At 39.1% G+C, this 13,696-nt stretch overlaps 1 protein-coding gene across 1 annotated transcript in view; it reads right to left on the bottom strand.

Moving 5' to 3' along the window:
- The window catches only part of PIK3CA (phosphatidylinositol-4,5-bisphosphate 3-kinase catalytic subunit alpha), a 48,790-nt gene extending 36,715 nt beyond the window's left edge, over positions 1-12,075 (bottom strand). Inside the window, exon 1 of the mRNA XM_060767479.2 lies at positions 11,845-12,075. The gene's annotated coding sequence lies outside the window, so the exon portion shown is untranslated. The remainder of the gene's footprint in view (positions 1-11,844) is intronic.
- Between the last annotated feature and the right edge of the window lie 1,621 nt (positions 12,076-13,696).

Genomic DNA, 13,696 nt, shown 5'->3' with positions numbered 1-13,696 from the left:
TAGATATGCAAGAAGAACTTAAAGCAACAGTTCCTTTTTTATACCACGACCCCATCTTTTGCAACTGGTACAATGATGCAATTGAGGGGTTTTTTTTGCATTTACTGCAATAGTATGGGAAGGAGATACGCAAAAGATATCTATATCTGTATGCTCCTTGACAACAAAAGCCATTCCCAAGTTACAAACAAGATAGGTTCTATAAGACTGTTCGGAAGTTGAATTTGTATGTAAGTTGGAACTGGTACATTTCTTAAGTGTAACTCCAGCCATCTCTCTCTCTCTCTCTCTCTCTCTCTCTCTCTCTCTCTCTCTCTCTATCTCCTAGTTTGGATAGCATCAGGAAGGGTTAAGATCCCTGTGGTGTTTATTATGCTGTCTGTGCCCTAAGTGTATTCTAACTATTTTGTCGAAAGGCATTCAACAGTTGCCATATGTAAAGTCCTCTTCAGGGTAGAGAAAGGCAGGATACAAATAGAGTAAATAAATAACTAAATAAATAAATTTGTAAGTCAGATGTTTGTAACTCAGGGACAACTTGTTGTTTAAAGAAATCCAACATAGGAAAATTTTCACAAAGACACCTCATCTTATCTCAGTGCTGCAATAAAGGGGGATGGTTTTGTTGTAGAATCAAGAGATAAAATATGCCTCATAAACATCTGCCCAAGATTTTTTTAAAAAATGCACGACTCTCATCTGGAGTGAACAGCTTTACAACAATTTGCCAAACTATGCTATGTGCAGCCAGAAATCCCTAATTAACACCAAACTTGAATAAAAAAATAGAAGTCTAAATCAACACCAGTGAGTTCAAATTACAGGAAAGGATATTCCACCTGAATATTAGGAAGAACTTCTTGACCACGAGAGCTTACAAATAAGCCAAATCACCAAGACAAAATCATGTCCAACTCCGTATGTGTGTTCGATAACTTTGTTCTGTAGCCGGTTTCAACCATTACGCTGGGAATGCTTCCTTCCATAGCCAGGATTTCACCAGCCTCCTGAAGGACAGGAAGGAGGGGGCAGATCTGATCTCAATCGGGAGTGAGTTCCATAGCTGAGGGGGCACCATAGAAAAGGCCCTGTCTCTCGTTCCCACCAGACGCAACTGCGAAAGTGGCGGGACCGAGAGCAGGGTCCCACCAGAAGATCTTAATTGTCTTGATGGTTCATAGGGGAGAATACATTCAGACAGGTAATTCGGACAGACTACTATCTGTGCAAGACAAAGGTATAAAGGTATAAACACACCAGATAACTTCTGTTTTCATCTAATTAGCTTGATTAATCAAGTAAGTATCTTATCATCTACCGAAATCAGAGAGCCTGACTGAAAAAAGTAGGAAAAGTGTATGAATAGATCTAACCTTTCCCAGAGGCTTTCAAGTTTTGAAATAACTTCCTCCTTTTTAGGAATGGGAAGGACAGATATTGGAGAAAAGATTAATTTTACCCAATACTTACTCTCTAATCAAATTTAAATTCGTTTCACTGTTTCATTCTAAAAATACGTAATTTATAGCAGTATCAAAGGTGTATGACTTGGAATGTTTATTTAACTTTTAAAAACCAATTAATATACAAGCTTATTTAGATACAATCCCTTTGAGATGAACACAGTAATAGTCATGCCTTGATTAGATTATCCAAAATCAATGGGACCTTTCTGTTTCTTACCCCATAATCCACTATTTGAATCATGTGGTATCATGATGGAACTCATAAAGTCCAATGATGGATGTTGTTTTGGATTCTTCTTCATGGAGCAGGAAGTGTACATGGTTTTCCTGTTACAAAATACCTCAGGCACTTCATCATGTGCAGACTACTCTCTTTCAAAACTTTTTTTTACTCACAATTCATGGATTAACCTTCCTTCTCTATTCACCAGACTAGGGTCTAAATTCTTCCTCATCAAAACCACTTCAGAACAATATTTTCTTAAATACACAAGATGCTAGGCTTGAATCTTTGCTCCACAATATTCTTTTCCAATGCCACTTCTGTTTCTGGCTATCTCTTTATCACCATCGTTTTCTAACACACTTTGAGCCCTGGGCAAGGCAGCTGTCACCTTTTATACTTCATGCCACAACTTATATAACTGAAATAAAATCTGAACATCAGCAGGAAGATGTTCTATAACCTAATTTTGTCTTGACACTTATTTGAGGAATGATTACATGCCATATATAAAGTACTGCTATGGAATTTGTATCCCCTTGTATTGCTCTCCTTTCCTCTTCATTTTTCAACACTGTTTTCAACTTCAGTCTGCAGTTGGTGGATTCAAGAACATTTCCCCAATCTTGGGAAGAACATGAGTCACTTTCCCAGGGGGTAGAAATACTTGCCCGAGTAAAAGTATTGTCCCTGGATGCCAACACTTCAGCCTAGAAATCACAAACCGTAAAAGACGAAAGAACAAAATGTTTTCATTTCCTTCTTAAGCATGTCACTCCAGAATACAGCACAAGAACTGCCAGGGTTGCTAGTCTGCCTGCTTTTGTGGCCCTTCAAATCTGTTGCACAGAGACTGTGGCTTGAAGTTTTCAGACTTGTGCGCACTTCCATTCTGCTCTCGCAGACTGTAAAGCGGGCAGCAACTTAAAATATCAACAACTGTACAACCCAATCAGAAGACTGTTTCTCAGAGATGACTGCTTTCAAAAAGAAATAGGCCTCATATTTTCCCTTTATACTTGCATTTAAGTATATGTGTTTTTTTCCTCATGAAACGCACAGCAAAAAGATAGGCTCAATAATTCAAACCTCTCAGCATGTTCCTATTCTTAGAAACATATTGAAATACAGATGTTGAACTTCTTAGTTCTAAACTGAAATGACCAAACCATGCATGCATTGGATCACTGTTCTTGCCAATTCTTGGAAGACACTCAGAACATTTTTTTCTTTTTACAAAAATGCTACCATAAGAAAAAAGACCTTTTCTAAAAAAAAGTTCAAGCAGAGAGCTCTAGTATTGATTGTCTGTATATTTTGTTTCCACATGCACCTTCCCTAACAAGCCAATAAGATAGCTACAAGTCTTCATTTATAATTAGTTTACAATCCACCATGTCTACTAAGATCAATATGAATTTATAGCACTTCCAGTGTGCAGTAGCTTGCAGCCATTGATGTTTATTTTGTACTACATACACTGAACTGGCCAAAATAATGTACATTTCATCTTCTGAGAATTGCTCTTCTTAGCTCTATAGCACTTACAACGGTCAAGTTATTGTTTCTATTGTAAAAGATAACTACTTATATCTAGAATGGAAGGCAATCAATTAAGATTTACCTACAGATCTCTAGAAGGAATCCAGTTATTTAAGAACAGAAATGTTCCAGCAATTACAACTCCTAAATGTCAAGGTCTATTCTCCCTAAACTTCACCAGTGTTCACATTTGGGCATATTGAGTATTCGTGTCAAGTTTGGTCCAGATCCATCATTGTTTGAGTCCACAGTGCTCTCTGGATGTAGGTGAATTACAATTCCAAAACTCAAGGTCAATGCCCACTAAACCTTTCTAGTATTTTCTGTTGGTCATGGGAGTTTTGTGTCCCAAGTTTGGTTCAATTCCATTACTGGTGGAGTTCAAAATGCTCTTTGATTGTAGGTTAACTATAAATCCCATCAACTACAACTTCCAAATGACAAAATCAACCCCCCCCCCCAACCCCACCAGTATTCAAATCTGGGCATATCAGGTAACAGTGCCAATTATGGTCCAGTGAATGAAAATATATCCTACATATCAGATATTTACATTACAATTCATAACAGTAGCAAAAATACACTTCTGTAGTGGGAACAAAAATATTTTATGATTGGGGGTCACCACAACACGAGGAGCTGTATTAAGGGGTTGCGGCATTAGGAAGGTTGGGAACCACTGTCATAGATAGTTAAGTTCACTATCATCTTGAATATTAAGTCAGTCTTCATGGCCTTAGTTAAGTTTAAAACAGTAGCATTTGCGTTAGCTACAAAACAACGTGCATTAAAACACAAGAGAGCAAGTGAAATAATGCTAACCTTCACATTACTAGATCCCTTCTGATCTCCACAAAAGCAGTGCTATTAAGCAGGCTGCTTTTCAATGCAACTTTTTTGAGCTATAATCAGTTTGTTTCAAACAAATATCCCTACAAAGCATGCTTTGTAAAATGTAAAGCATGCTTATGAAACAGCATTAAAGGGATTTTTTTTCTTTCTATTTACAGACATGCTACTTGTACTGGAGCTTTGCAACAATGTCTGCACGGAATAACTTTACTGAAATTATACAATTTGTTTTTCAGGTGCTTAGAAATAAAATTTAAAACCAGAAGGCTGCATTGCTTCAAGCTATGTTCAAATATACACATTGACTACATCTGCCTTTGATCAGCCTGTCACGAGGATATCCCTTTTCTAAAACTCAATACACTGATTTTCAAAATGGTTAGCTTCCCAAGTATTTACACAGCCTTCCTCTACACTGATATTAAATTACAGCAGTGAATAACAAATGCAATAAAGTGTTCTCAACACTATACTCTTTCACCTTCTCATTGGAAATGTTTGTGTTACTCGCTGAGATACAAACACATGCAAAAAGGCAAAGAAAGAGTAGTGCCCAGAAACACTGGTTTTAACCACCCCAAACCACAGTTCTATTGTTTCTTTCAAGCAACCTGGAAAACATCCAATGAAGGGAGCAGAAACCTCTCCACATCTCATCCATTTACCTACAAGGAGCATTGGCAGAGAAAGCAGAAGGGGCCAAGCCAGAAACTGGAGAATGGAAGAAACAGAAAAATAGCATGGCGGGATGGAAGGGAACGGGAGAAGAACCTACAGACAGAAGAAACAGGGAAAGATGGGACAAATCCACCCCTGTAAAACACTAAGGATCCAACTCATAATATTCTGCCCTGGTTTCACCCTGTTAGCACACTTACTTAATAAACTGGATTCAAATTTGATTCATAACTACACATTTCTCTTGTCCAAATTCAAATAGGTAAAAAACAACTCTGCATTATTTCCTTTTCCTTGCATGCAAAAAGTAACGACTAATAGTTTTATTGTCAATTTCACCACTCTCACTGGATGGCTCCCCCTTCCCCAGTTTGCCCCTCAGTGTGTAATCTTGAGAAGTGAAGGTACTTCAAGTATTTCCTACATACACATCTCGTTTCTCAGAGATAGTTTTATCAACTCCTTCCTCTGAAAAATAGCATATAGCACCCTAAATTAAGCAGTTCTGACCTGGTACTAACCAGGAAGAGCCACTTAGCTTACAAAATCAGACAGGATCTTGATAAGGAGAAAGGAAAAAAATGGGACCACTCCACTAAGATTAAAGCTGTGACATAAAGAAAAGAATGAACAAGCCAAACAAAATTGAGGACAGAAAAAATAAGAAATATATGTGCATTGGAGAATTGTGGTGCTCATAATGTGTACCACAAAGAACCCAGTGGAACATAGTGAAATTTACTTCTGAGTTAACACAATTAGGACTTATCTGCAATATGTGTAATGGAGAAAGCTCTTTCATAGGCACCCTATGATGCAAGAAAGGTCACTAATGAGTTCACTCAAATGTGTACATTTTAAAGTTTGCCTTCCTCCTGCAACAGAAAACAGAACTCCTAGGGAATATTATGCAAGGAAAGACAAGACATTATTTTTTCCCAAAGGCAGAGGGGAAGAACAATATTTGTGTGCAAGCAAGAAAAGTAAAGATATACACATAGGAGGCATGAAGCACCTACCTTACAATCCTACTGTAAAACTATCAGGAGGAGACTATTTGCATATCACTGATGGGAGGATGGGAGAAAAGTGTCACTGTAAATTGAGTGATGCAGTAGCTGTGCTTGTCTAAAAGATGGGGAGCATCACATAATTTTGAGAAAGTGTGTATTTTAGGGGCTGGAATAAAAAAGTGAGGATGGGCTGAGAGAGGGCTCCTCAATTTGGGGGAAGGAAAGGGACCATTACTGAAACAAGGAGAAAAAGAACAAGAAAATCATGAAAAAACAAGACACACCATATATGTAATGGTGATTCTTGGTTTTTCAGGATGTATGGATGAAGATGAATAGGTGAATAGATGGATAGGTGAAAACCACCCAAAATCGTTAAGAACAATGGAAGCTTACACACAGTTTCAACTGCTTATTCCTATGTATACGTGTTTCTAATACTACATCTTAACCACTCGCAACTTCTCTGAATTATCCCACTGAAGGCAACCAAGTCACCTCTCCTGAAGTTGGGAATCTAGTGCGGAGTTACTCTCCAAAATAAAAAACATAAACCCTCCAAATTGAGGCTGGGGCTTCCAGAGTCTTAGGAGAAGAAAAAAAAAATTCCACAAGTGACTTTCTCCCAAAGAGCCTTTTTCTCTTGGTCTTACCTCCCCCTCACAATAAATCAAAGCAACCACTTTCCTGATTCTCTACAGAACATTTTTTTTCCTCAGTCTGAAAATCTCACTTTTGGGTCCCATTTTGGGAGAAAGGCAGGGTATTAATTCAATGACACATAAATAAGGGGGGAGAAGGAAGAAAGCCCACATTCTTTTGTACAGAGCCACTTATCTCTAGGCACACCAGAACTAGGGTGTGACTGGAGGAGGGAGAGTTGCATTTTATCTAGATGACTTGTTTTGAAAATGTATTGCAATGTTGTGGTTTGTCATTTCTTTCTTTCTTCCTCCCCCCCCCCCCCCCGCCTTTGCTGTATATACCTATACATTTTAGATTGTATATATTTGGCAGAAGCCAGTACTTTGGATTCTTAGTGTAAAAGCACAGTGTACATTTGATGCTATATAAACAATAATAATGCTATAAAAATAATAGAATAACGGGAATAGTAATAACTCATTTAAACAGCCATTTTACCCCTTCAAGCTCAGGTATTGAAGTTAGATGATTTTCCCCCAATTTAACAGGATAACTTTTTGTTTCTGCAGTTGAATTCTAGAGTTGTTTAACTCCTTCCTTCCCTTTAACATTGTATATGTGTATACACATATACAATACAAAGTGTTGGTTGCGACTTTTAAAGTCTTATGGTTTGGGTCCAGGTTACCTACAGAATCACCTTCTTCCATATAATCTGCCCCTTTGGACACATAGGTCCTCTGGGGGGCAGCTACTCCAGGCTGCCAAAACCCAACTGGCGACTGTCACCCAGAGGACCTTTTCAATGGCCACAACTGTGGAATGACCTGCCAGAAGAGATCGAACAGGTGAATGAGCTGTTGGAATTTAAAACACATCTGAAGACCTATCTCTTCTAGCAGGTCTACCCAGTCAGTTTTTAACCATATTTTTTGAACTAGTACTTTGTGTTCTAATTTTTGTTCTGTGTATTTTAATATGCATTTTATATAAATACATTTGAATATGTGTATTTTAGCAATGTTGTAACCTGCCTCAAGTCACAAGGAGAGGTGGGTAAGAAATAAAATTATTATTTTGCACCGGGAATGTGGCGCAGCTGGCTGAGTGTCAGCTGCATTAAGATCACTCTGACCAAAAGGTCATGAGTTCGAAGCCAGCCCGGGTTGGAGTGGGTTTCCAACCAATTGTGTAGCCTGTTGTAGACCTTTGCAACCCGAAAGACAGTTGCATCTGTCAAGTAGGAAAATTAGGTACCACCTTAAAGTGTGGGGAGGCTAAATTAACTAATTTATGAGGCCATAAAAAAGACTCCAGCAAAAAAGCATGTGGGGAATGCGGAAGTACTTCATCATTGTCGCAGATGGACGATGAAAGCGACAGCTCCCCTGGCGGCCAGAAAGTTAAATACCCTCTGTGTATGTCTGTATATGTTGTATGTCAAAATTGGCATTGAATGTTTGCCTTATATGTGTACACTGTAATCCGCCCTGAGTCCCCTGAGGGGTGAGAAGGGCAGAATATAAATGCTGTAAATAAATAAATAAATTTTGTTAGTCATGGCCCAGTTTACCGATAAGGTTGTATTCAGCACTTTGCCCTCCGCCCCTGGCCCTACAGTGTGGTTTTTTTGCACATATCTATGCCCAACCTCCTCCTCTCTAGTTTGATCATGTCCATCATATTCCTGGTCACTGGTTGCCGAGTTGATTTTATATGGTTTAAATACTGTTTGTAGGCCTTGCTGTTTTAATTGTGATATAATTGACTGCCATATATTATGTTTTAAACTGCATTTTCTTTCTTTTTTATTTTTTTGTTGGTGAATTTTGTGGTACATTTTGAGCTTAAGCTGCCCTGAGTCCCTTCCAAGAGATGGTGGCTGGCTATAAATTATTATTATTACACATTATTATTATTATTATTATTACACATTTTAGTTTTTTTAGTTTTGGTGTATATATAAAAGTTGAGTGTCCCTTATCCAAAATGTGTTGGACAAGAAGTGTTTTGGTTTTTGAAATACTTGCATTTGTATATTATGTACTCAAATGAGACATCTGGGAGACGCGACCCAAGTCTAAACATGGAAGTGATTTATGGTTCATAGACATCTTATATGCATAACCTAAAGATATTTTTTTTAAAAAAATGTGTTTCATAAAAATATGCATGAACCAAATTGTGTGCACTGAACCATGTGAAAGCAAATTTGGCACTATCTCAGCCGCACATGTGGAAAATTTTGCGTTTTGCAGTATTTCAAATTTCTGGATAAGAGCTATTCAACTTGTACATTTGATGGTTTTATTTAAATACACAATAACAGCAGCAGTAACAACATGGCAGTGAGTGGGAACCTTCCTTTTCTATTTCCAAATAACACATCAGACCCATTCAGGGAGCTTCCTGTCTCTCAGCTTATGTTACCTGCTTTCCACAGACAACTCTATAGGCATTTTGTGACACAAGTGAGGTCACTAAATGTGTTCATTCAATGGTGTCCACAACAAACACATACATTTTACAGCTCATTTCCCTTCCCTTCCCTACATAACTCTTAGAGCTTATAGTGCAAAAGGGGGGGGGGGATAACCCAAAGATGGCACAATCCCAGAGGCAGAGAGAAAAGACTATTAATGTATGAGAACTCAGGCCCCTTCTACACAGCTGTATAAAATCCACACTGAACTGGATTATATGACAATGTATACTTAGATAACCCAGTTAAAAGCAGATATTGTGGATTACCAGCCTTGATATTCTGGGTTATATGGCTGTGTGGAAGGGCTCTAAGACGCAAGAGGGGCACATAATAATAATAATAATAATAATAATAATAATAAAAAATAATAACAACAACTTTATTTTTATACCCCACCTTCATCTCCCTGAAGGGACTCGAGGCGGCTTACATATGGCACAATGTGCCTAAAACAGTGCATAAAATAATCACATAATACAATATAGAATAAAACCAAAAGCATATAAAATAATAATTTAAACTCAAAAACAGCGTCCAATAACCTATAGTGAGAACTGTCGTGAAACCTGGCCAACTGTACACAAAAACAAGGGAATAAATAGTGCAAATTGTAGCTAACAAGCTCATAGAACTTATGAAAGCACAGAGCTATGGCAGGCTGAAGAGAAAGAAGGAAAAGACAGAGAAGAGGAAAAGGGAAGAAGGAAGATAATAAAACAGGAAGAATGAAAAAAGAAAGATTTATATTTTTTGTGATGTCACTGTTTAATTTCGATGGGTGAATAACTCGGGACTATGTCTGTTCTTGTTTTTATTGTATTTTAAAGTTAATTGTATTGTTTTAATCTACTGCTGTAAACCGCTCCAAGCCAAATTGGGAGTAGCGGTATACAAGTCAAATAAATAAATAAATAAATTTTCATGGTAATGCTTTATTGTGATGGCATTGAATGTTTCCTGTTGCTTGTTGGAAACTACCCTGAGTCCCCATGGGGAGACAGGGAGGGATATAAATAAAGTGTTATTGTTTTATTAGAATTTTATAGAAGAACAAGAGAGGGAAGAAACTGGAATGTAATAAAAAAGGAAGCTTTAAAAGGAGAAAATGTATGGAAGGAAAAAAGAATACACTGGGAAATAAAGATTTAAAAGGAGAAGAAGAACAAGGGAGAGAAGAAAAGGGAAAGAATATAAAGAGGCAGATATAAAAGGGAAAGATGAACAAAGATAAGAATAGAAGGGAAAGAAAATAAAGGGGAAGGGATCAAAAGAGAAAATTGGTTGTTGTAAGTTTTCTGAGCTGTATGGCTGTGTTCCAGAAATGCTAATCAAGGTGGCCAATTGAAACAGTCACACTTGTCTCAAACAGACAAGAGTTCTTTCTCCCACCCTGGACATTATTCCACAGATATATAAACCCCATTTTCCTAGTTTCCAACAGACCTCACAACCTCTGAGGATGCCTGCTATAGATGCAGGTGAAAAGTCAGGAGAGAATGCTTCTGGAACATGGCCACACAGCCCGGAAAACTCACAACAACCCAGTGATTCTGGCCATGAAACCCTTCGACAATACACAAAAGAAGAAGATTTGAAAGGGAAGGATGAACAAGGGTGAGAATAGAAAGGATAGAGAGTATAAAGGGTAAGGAATAAAAAAAGAGAGAAAGATTTGACAGGGAAAGGTGAACAAGGGTGAGAACAGAAAGAATAGAAAGAAAAAAGATGTGAAAGGGAAAGATGAACAAGGAAGAGAATAGGAAGGAAAGAAAGTATAAAGAGGAAGGAATAGAAAGAAGAAAGATTTAAAAGAGAAAGATGAACATGGGTGAGAATAGAAGAGAAAGAAAATATAAAGGGGAAGGAATAGAAAAAGATTTAAAAGAGAAAAATGAAAATGGACGAGACTAGAAGCAAAAGAAAACATAAAAGGGAAGGAATAGAAAGAAAAAAGATTTAAAAGAGGAAGATTAACATGGGTGAGAAGAGAAGAGAAAGAAAGTATAAAGGGGAAGGAAAAAAAGAAAAATATTTAAAAGAGAAAGATGAACATGGGTGAGAAGAAAAGAGAAAGAAAATATAAAGGGGAAGGAATCAAAAGAGAAAGACTGGAAAGGGAAAGATGAACAAGAGCAAGAATAGAAGGGAAAGAAAGAATAAAAGGGAAGGAATCAAAAGAGAAAGACTGGAAAGAGAAAGATGAACAATGGTGTGAATAGAAGGGAAAGAAATAGTAAAGGGGAAGGAATCAAAAGAGAATGTGTGTTGTTGTAAGTTTTTCCGGCTGTATGCCCATGTTCCAGAAGCATTCTCTCCTGACATTTCGCCTGCATCTATGACAGAGGTTGTGAGGTCTATTTCAAACTAGGAAAATCAACTCTTTCTCCCATTCTGGACATTATTCCACAGATATATAAACCCCATTTTCCTAGTTTCTAACAGACCTCACAACCTCTGAGGTTGCCTGCCATGGATGCAGGCGAAACGTCAGGAGAGAATGCTTCTGGAACATGGCCATACAGCCTGAAAAACTTTCAACAATCCCAGTGATTCCTGAGGGAAAACTATCTGGGACAACTAATCACCTCTCAACAAAAGATTGCCCCAGGCACTGCAAGGCCATCAAATGCTAATCAAGGTGGTCAGTTGAAACATTCACACCTAGTTCCAGCAAAGAGTCCTTTGTCCCACCCTGGTCTTTCCACGGATATATAAACCCTTTTTCCTAGTTCCAACAGACCTCACAACCTCTGAGGATGCTTGCCATAGATGCAGGCGAAACGTCAGGAGAGAATGCTTCTGGAACATGGCCATACAGCCTGAAAAACTTTCAACAATCCCAGTGATTCCTGCCATGAAAGCCTTCGACAATACACAAAAAGAGAAAGACTTGAAAGGGAAAGATGAACAAGGGAGAAAAGAAAAAAGGGAAATATTCACCTCCTTCCGTTCCACACCTGCTTCTGCTTCTTCTTCTCCTTCCTTCCTTCAAACAAACAAAACACTCTCTCACACCCAGAACAGGAAGCGCACTGAGAGAGAGAGAGAGGAAAAAAGAGAAAGGCGTGACCCCGGATGTAGATGAGGACCTCTGACGCGAGGAAGGGACCTCTGGCGCGCGGAGGAGGGAGAGCAAAACAGAGCCAGGAGGAGGGCGGACATCAACAAACCCGGGGTGCCCCAGGCGCGCATGCGCGGATCACGGGCCGGGCGTGGGCGGGGCTTATTCTGGCGCAGGCGCGCTGAGTGGTCTCCCATAAGAGTGCATTTACACCAGATTTGAGCCAACTTAAGGGATCCTGCCTCTAATAGTCTAAGGTGTAATTATGCATTGTAATGTAATAATACGAATGTATTATATTATGTATAATATTAATAATGTTGTAAGATGTTATATATGGAAACTTATGATATAGTACAATATATTATATAATCCTAATACTATAATATATTGGTAGTGTGTATATATATATATATATGCAGATGACACCACTCTGATGGCCGAAAGCGAGGAGGAGCTGAGGAGCCTTCTAATCAAGGTGAAAGAAGAAAGCGCAAAAGCCGGGTTGCAGCTAAACATCAAAAAAACCAAGATTATGGCAACAAGAATGATTGACAACTGGGAAATAGAGGGAGAAAATGTGGAGGCCGTGACAGACTTTGTATTTCTAGGTGCAAAGATGACTGCAGATGCAGACTGTGGCCAGGAAATCAGAAGACGCTTCCTTCTTGGGAGGAGAGCAATGACCAGTCTCGATAAAATAGTAAAGAGTAGAGACATCAGACTGGCAACAAAGATCTGCCTAGTCAAAGCCATGGTATTCCCTGTAGTCACCTACGGATGTGAGAGCTGGACCTTAGGGAAGGCTGAGCGAAGGAAGATCGATGCTTTTGAACTGTGGTGTTGGAGGAAAGTGCTGAGAGTGCCTTGGACTGCAAGAAGATCCAACCGGTCCATCCTCCAGGAAATAAAGCCCGACTGCGCATTGGAGGGAAGGATACTAGAGACAAAGTTGAAGTACTTTGGCCACATCATGAGGAGACAGCAAAGCCTAGAGAAGACAATTATGCTGGGGAAAGTGGAAGGAAAAAGGAAGAGGGGCCAACCAAGGGCAAGATGGATGGATGGCATCCTTGAAGTGACTGGACTGACTTTGAAGGAGCTGGGGGTGGTGACGGCCGACAGGGAGCTCTGGCGTGGGCTGGTCCATGAGGTCACGAAGAGTCGGAGACGACTGAACGAATGAACAACAACATAGTGGTATAGTGCAATATAGTAATCTATAATATTAATATTGTGCTATACTCCGGCCCAGCGTACCTGTCCGAACGTGTATCCTTCTACATCCCAGCTCGGAGTTTAAGATCTGCTGGAGAGGCCCTGCTCTCGGCCCTACCTTTATCACAAGCGAGACTGGTGGGGGCGAGAGACAGGGCCTTCTCGATGGTGGCCCCTCACCTGTGGAATGCACTCCTGGGGGAGATTAGGTCATCAACATCCCTCCTTGCTTTCAGAAGGAAGCTAAAAACCTGGATGTGGGACCAGGCCTTTGGGTAAGCTGGCAGATGGACAAAGACAACCAATGATGACCAGAGTAGGAAAGGATAATGACGATGTTAGATGGATTACGGATCATGAATTGGCGAACACTGACCACAATATGATTTTATTGCTGCTAGTATATTGTTTGATTGTTTTAATTAGTTATAATTGTTGACATTATATGGTAAATTTGTGTATTCTATATTGTACTGTATTTTATGAATTGTCAGGCATCGAATTGTGCCTTTT

This window comes from Anolis sagrei, chromosome 3 (assembly GCF_037176765.1).
Source record: "Anolis sagrei isolate rAnoSag1 chromosome 3, rAnoSag1.mat, whole genome shotgun sequence".
Taxonomy (NCBI): Eukaryota; Metazoa; Chordata; class Lepidosauria; order Squamata; family Dactyloidae; genus Anolis; species Anolis sagrei.
The sequence above is the reverse complement of the archived record's forward strand: the minus strand, read 5'-3'. Positions and strand labels throughout refer to the sequence as shown.